Source organism: Mandrillus leucophaeus, unplaced genomic scaffold (assembly GCF_000951045.1).
Source record: "Mandrillus leucophaeus isolate KB7577 unplaced genomic scaffold, Mleu.le_1.0 Scaffold361, whole genome shotgun sequence".
Classification (NCBI taxonomy): domain Eukaryota; kingdom Metazoa; phylum Chordata; class Mammalia; order Primates; family Cercopithecidae; genus Mandrillus; species Mandrillus leucophaeus.
The window spans coordinates 1,481,946-1,489,019 of NW_012103821.1; positions in this window are offsets into that span (position 1 = coordinate 1,481,946).

The window sequence follows — 7,074 nt, forward strand, 5'->3', positions numbered from 1 at the left end:
AGTAGCTGGGACTACAGGCGTCTGCCACTACACCCGGGTAATTTTTGTATTTTTAGTAGAGACGGGGTGTCACCATGTTGGCCAGGCTGGTCTCCAACTCCTGACCTCAGGTGATCCTCCCACCTTGGCCTCCCAAAGTGCTGGAATTACAGGCGTGAGCCACCGCACCAAGCCAGAAGATCTACTTTTTTAAAAGCAGACCGTCTCTGAATCAAGGCCATATGCTAGCGTGCTTACTTTTAATTAGTGTAGCACTGGGAAATAGAGCGCTGGTAAATTTTTTTAAAGGGAGAGAAAATAAAATAAAGAAATATTAGATTTAAATAAAGCAGTCTAAACTTGTTGTCTAATAGTTAATATGTTTACAATTTCATTGAAGTCAGAAAATATCAGAATATTTGAGTCATAGCTGATCGTTGCTCTAAGATTTATAAAATGCTATATATCTGTATACATTTGGTCTCATGTGCTAAATATTTTTATTTCAGGGGCATATTGCTTCCATTTCCTTGTATTCACATTAACTCTCCTGCAAATGCGAATATGTTTTCCTTTTTAATGTCACCTTCCTTTATGTCATTATTTTCCATTCTCTTCCATGCTGCCTTGATTAAGCCATCTATTATTTTATTTATGATGTATTGCTATGGCATCCAAAGCTGCCTTGGTTCTTTTTATGCTATCTCATCTTTGGCTTTTGAAGCCAATCTGAATCTTCCTGGAACCACACCAACTGTGGCTTTTTTCACCTCTGATTTATTCTAGCTTTGAATTTATCTCCAGCTTGCTCTAAAATACCTGCCACCAACACTCTTATGTTATGGTGATATTTTGCTTCCTTTTATCTTTATTATTGTTTTTAAATTGCATTTTATATTGACAAATGATAGTTGTATTTATTATGGAGTACAAAATCGTGTTATGATTTTTCATACAACATAGAATGATTAAACTAATTAACATATCTAGCATCTCAAATACTTAACATTATTCGTGATGAGAACATTAGAAATTTACTCTCAGTGATATTAACATGTGCAGCACTCAATTATTAGCAATATTCAGCATGTTATGCTATCAATGTTAAAAAAAAAAAACACTTATTTCTCCTATATAACTGAGGCTTTGTACCCTTTGATTATTGTCTCCTCATTCCCCTTGACCCCAAGGATTTAGTGACACCATTCTACTCTTTACTTTATTGACTTCAATTGTTTTAGATTCCACATATAAATTAGAACATGCAGTATTCATATTTTTATGTTTGGCTCATTTCACTTAGCATAATATTCTCCAGTTCTATTCATGGTGTTGCAAATGACAGAATATAGTTATTGTTTAGGGCTGAATAGTGTACCACTGTGTATATAAACCACATTTTTAATCCATTAATTCCTTGTTGAACATTAAAGTTAATTCCATAACTTGGCTATTGTCATATGGAACCACAAAAATAAATAAAGAGCCAATAGAATCATGAACAGAAAGAACAAAACTAGAGCCATCACAGTATCTGATTTTAAACTATAGTACAAAGCAATAGTAATTACAACAGCATGATACTGGCATAAAAATGGACACATTGACCAATGAAACAGAATGGAGAGTCCAGAAACAAATGCACACATCTATGGCCAATTAACTTATAACAAAGATGCCAAGAATGTATAATGAGAAAAGGATAGTCTTTTCTATAAATGGTATTGGGACAACTGAGTGTCAATATGCAAAAACAAAACAATGAATTTGGACTCTTATGTCACACCATATAGAAAAAAAATCCCTCAAAATGCATTAAACACTTCAACATAAGGCCTGAAACTATAAAACAACTAGAAGAAAATATAGAGACAAAACTACATGACATTGGTCTGGGTAATGGTTTTTTAGATTTTACTTCAAAAGTGCAGGCAACAAAAGCAAAGAAACACAAATGAAATTACATCAAAATTAAAAACTTCTGCACATCAAAGGAAACAGTTAACAGAGTGCAGAAACTTATGGGATGGGGAGAAATATTTGTGGCCATACATTTGATAAGAAATTAGTATTCAAAATATATAAATAACTCAAATAACTCTACAGAAAGAAAACGAATAATTTGACTAAGAAATGGGCAAGGGGCCTGAATAGACATTTCTCAAAAGACATATGAATGACGTACGGATACACGAAAAAATGCTAAACATCACTAATCATTATGGAAATGCAAAACCCCCTGCTATGAATGCATTCAGACTTGGTGTCCTCAGTATATTCTCAATCATTAGATTTTTTTTAACAGATGTTTAACTACAATTTTGACTCTGATTTCTCAGGCCCCTTGTTTCTTTCAGTGGGGACCTCCTACTCTATCCTCCTCTATCTCAAATTATATAAAACTAAATCCTAAATCTCTCATTTGAATAAAAAACAATCAACATCTCAGGCAGATTTGCTGCCAACAGAGGGAATTTAACACATTCCTCCTGCCATCTACCCCATGCACTCTCAGTAGATCTAGTCTTTTTTTGAAAAAAGCTTTAATGTTCACACAGTATCTTCCAAATAAAAAATTAAAGTGTTTTCAAACACCCAAAAAATCTATTTGTTAAGGCATTCTGTATCAGTCAGGGTCCCACCAGAAAAACAGAACCAATAGGATACTTATATCCATACATATATAAAGATGTATTGCAAGAAATTGGTTAATGTCATTTATGAGCAGGTCAGGTAAATCTAAAGCCTGAAATCAGCCATCAGGAAAGGTAGGCTGGAGCCTTCAGGCATAAACTGAGGCTGCTATCCAGAGACAGAATTTCTTCTGGGAAGCCACAGTTCTGCTCTTAAGGCCTTTCAATAGCTTAATTAAACCTTCCCAGACTATCTGGACAATCTTACTTACAATAAACCAATTATATACTCTAATCACATCAGCAAAATACCTTCACAGTAACACCAAGATTAGTGTTTGAATAAACAACTAGGGATTATACCATAGTCAAACTGACGCATAAAACCGACCCTCGCACATTCCAAGTTGAATAAATTAATGATTAATTAATAAGTAATTAATTAGTTAACTAAAATGTATTTCCTTGCAAGTCTACTTTTCAGATTTCAGAGGATAAGCCATTGAACTGGGAGGAACGAGAAATTTGAAAAAACTAAAAATTACCAAAATATAGCCAAAAAAGGAATATTAGTTTCTTGTCCAAAGGAATTCTTCTGGTATATCAAAATGATGGCGTTATTATCTCCCAAATTCAATCTACATATTACATCTTTACTCAGTGTCCTTTCATTAGAATAGCCTATTGTCTTCTGCAACCTAAATAATAACCTTCCTTGAAGGCTCAATTTAAGCACTGCTTGCAAAGTTAATCTTGCTTCGACGGCAATTTGCTCTGGGCTTCCGTAGCAGGTAAGGTTTACAGCACTAATTTAGCAATTCTCACACATTTATCTTTGGAAGTATCCCTCCAGGTTGACCTAAGCCTAATAAGTGCATGTGCAATTTTGAATTCCCTAGATATACATGAGGTCAAAAGTGATTGTGACCACACTGGTCCCTATCAAACAAAAAGAATGGTTTCATACAGTTTTACTCGAAGACCACCTGATGGCAAAATGAACAGAAACAGGTTAAGAGATCAATACATTCTTTGTAGCCCTGTGCAACTGCCTCTTGATGTGTAGCTAACTCTGTTTTACTACATGTGCTCTTGTTTCATCTCCTTTATCAGTTCATATTTCCCTTCCTCCCCATCTTACTGCACATAACCACTTCTCCGAGGAGCCATGCTAATACCTCCAGATCGATGCATTGTCTGCAGTTTTCACCCAGCATTCTCGGCTCTGCTGCGCTTCCTACCTATGATTCAGCATAATACATAATAGCAGATCCAGCTATGGTACTGTCACCTCAGATTGCTTAAGTACTTCTCCAGAGACACGCTTAATTCTTAATGATGTTGCCGGGAGTTATTTACAAGCATGGGATTAAGGAGTAATCCCTTAAAGGCATTACAAATGACACTTGCATTTCAATTTTTTTTTTCTTCTTTTTTTTTTTTTGGTTCAGTGATTTTCATCAAACACTACTCTTAATTCGGGTTAGGGATTTCAAGATAGTAAAGCAAGAAAATATAACTTACATTATTCTTATTACTCCTGCCATAACATGATGATCTCTGTAGTCTATTTCTTAGAAGAACCAGACCCTAAATTACAGCTAAGTTGCATTACAAAGTTTAACTCTGAGCCCTTTGTCTGGAATCTGAAACATCTTTTCCGATTGAAAGATGTTTAAATGTCAATTTGTTTCCTGGAGTAGGTTTTAAAATATTCCAGGTAAAATTAATTCAGCAAATTAGGTTCAGGATAATTTGTTTTTTTTTTTTTTTTTAGTGAACTCGACTGAAAACAAGATCAACATTTATAACACAAGATTCACTTTGGAATACTGGGAACTTATCTTCCTCCCAGGGAAGGCATTGATGATAGCTCTATGGAGAATTCATAATTGTAGATGTCATCCACTGGATAAACATGAAGCATGACCACAACCCATATAATTGTTAAATGAATAAATTAGTAAATGAGTGAGCAGATATCCTTTCCCTTATGTGCCATGGCACAGAAAAAACATAATAATTGTCTCTTCCAGTGTCAAGCAGCAAGAATCAAGAATCACAGGGAATGTTGGATCATATCCTCTTATTGACTATTTCCCTTTTGCTAAAATAAATTTTTAAAAATTCTAACCTTTTTTTGACATCATGCAGATAAACTCATCCAGAAATCAGGCAATTAAAGAGTGGATGCTAGTATGATGTAAATTGCCTATATTCAAATGGCTTGCTCAAATGAGGACTAGCATTAAAGATTCTACCGGGAGAGTTGACCCTGTCTGTCCTTCCAAACGCCACAGATCTCTTCCTGTTCCCTTTTTTAGAAGACTTGAATAAAAACATGCAGAACACTCAAAAATATACACTCAGCTGGAAAAAGAAGATAGGAAAACAAGAGAAAGCTTCCTTGCTTGCTACAAGGGGAAATGACCAACTTTTGCATATAAACCTCTGAAACTAATTGCATTAAAGGCATATTCAGTAATATTTAATATGTTTTCCGGGATACTTATGAGTAACTTTAATATATACCTTTTAACCTATACCTGATGTTCCATTATACTTGCAATATAGCTATTCTTCCAATATAGTTATTGGAATATATAACTATAACTATAGTTATTCTACTCGCTTATTATACCCTTTAAATTATAATGATTAGTCATATATATTACACAATTAAATTATAAAAAAGATTAATAATCATATTATTGTTTAATCATACTATATATTACATATCTCATTTTAACTAGAAAATGCAAAGTGCTGTAACTCATGGGCCAAACATATTGTTATATGGATAATTAGCCTGGGTTTTATTACAGATAAGGAAAATAAGGTCCAGGTTAAGCACCTTATCCAAGGTGAAACAAGAATATTCCTTGTTCTTGGTCTGAATCAATAATAGCTTAGAATACAGCACTTTCAGTCATTTTTTTTTTTTAACAAAACTGAACCAAAGAAAAATCAAAAGTTTTCTCTATAATTAATAATACAAATACTCTTAAAGAAGATTTGTTTTTTTTGTTTTGTTTTGTTTTTTAGGATCACGATTCTTACAGAAGTTTCAGATAATAATGTCTAATAGAATATGTCAAGCAACAACCTATTGACATTAAGTCTGGTTAGACTCAGCTATCACAGCCCCAGCCTCTGACCCTATACAGTTTCAAAGCATCCTGGAATAACTCCTGGGTGTCTCATTTCATAAATGGTCTCCAGACAGATATTGTCCTCAGATGGCAGTGTCAGAGACTTGTGATCTAGGACAGAAATTACCATCTTTTCTTTTCTATTATAATACCTATGAATAATATAAAAGGGAGCAAAGAAAAAGTAATGAGGGGCATTACTTTAAATCACAAGGCAGCTTTTAAAATTATTTATTTTTTCTCCCTAAGGAAGTAGTTAAAATTCCCTCCTAAATAGATCGCATCTGGTTTAGTTAAGTTCATTGAGGGGGTCTTTTAATTATTGTAAAAATTAAGCCTCAAGCTTTAAGCCAGGAAAACTGGGACAAGATACAAATGAATGAACAAAAAAAATTTGGTCTATGTTTCAATCTCTTGTAAGAGATAATATTCATAACCTGAGAGGTAGCCTTATTACTTAAGATTAGGTCATCTTATTGTTTGCCCTAGTTGAATTTTGGAGAAGACAGGGCAATTGATATGGGATAGTTGTATAAAGGAGTTTGTAGTGACCCCTCTGGTTTCTGTTAATTGTAGGTGGACCACCTAGATTAATTGCCCTACCAAACCTCTACAAAATGAGTGGAAGACATTCCTAAAGGTAGACTGGAAAGTTGTTATAATGGGAAAACATGTGCTAAGCAGCAAAAAAATAAAAATAAATATCCAACACAGAGTCTAATTAACATGCTGGAATTTTTTTTCAAATTCTTTAAAATCTGAAAAAGTTAATATTATTTCAAAAAAGTTACATTTATATGTTTGTATTTATGTGTATGTGTGCATAGGCATATCATAATTTACAAATTGATAAAATACAACTCAGTTACTCCTTGGGGCACCTCTTTTTCTGAATATAGAGACATGAGGAAATTCAGCTAATATATTTTTATTTGAAGAGAAACTGTAACAACCAATGATCATCTATAGAATATACTATCCTGCTAATAACTATTTTTCTCATAAGAGCTTCAAATAAATTCTCTACACAATATTTTTAAATAAGGTGCATCTTTTTATTACACACAATCTTCTTACTTGCTCTGAAAATTTGTCCTGTTTAGAGTTCTTGACTGTGTACAACATACCCCAGAAATAATCCTTCTGCTTGATGTTTCTGGATCCAGCATCTCACTACAGGTACCATGGTTACAATGCCAAGTATTAGGCATGAAATTGCAGGCTTTAACATGCAGCAAAATTGCTGTATTGGCTTCTTAGGACACTCAGCTGCATCTGCACCAGACCACGTATTTGTTTATGAAGAAATG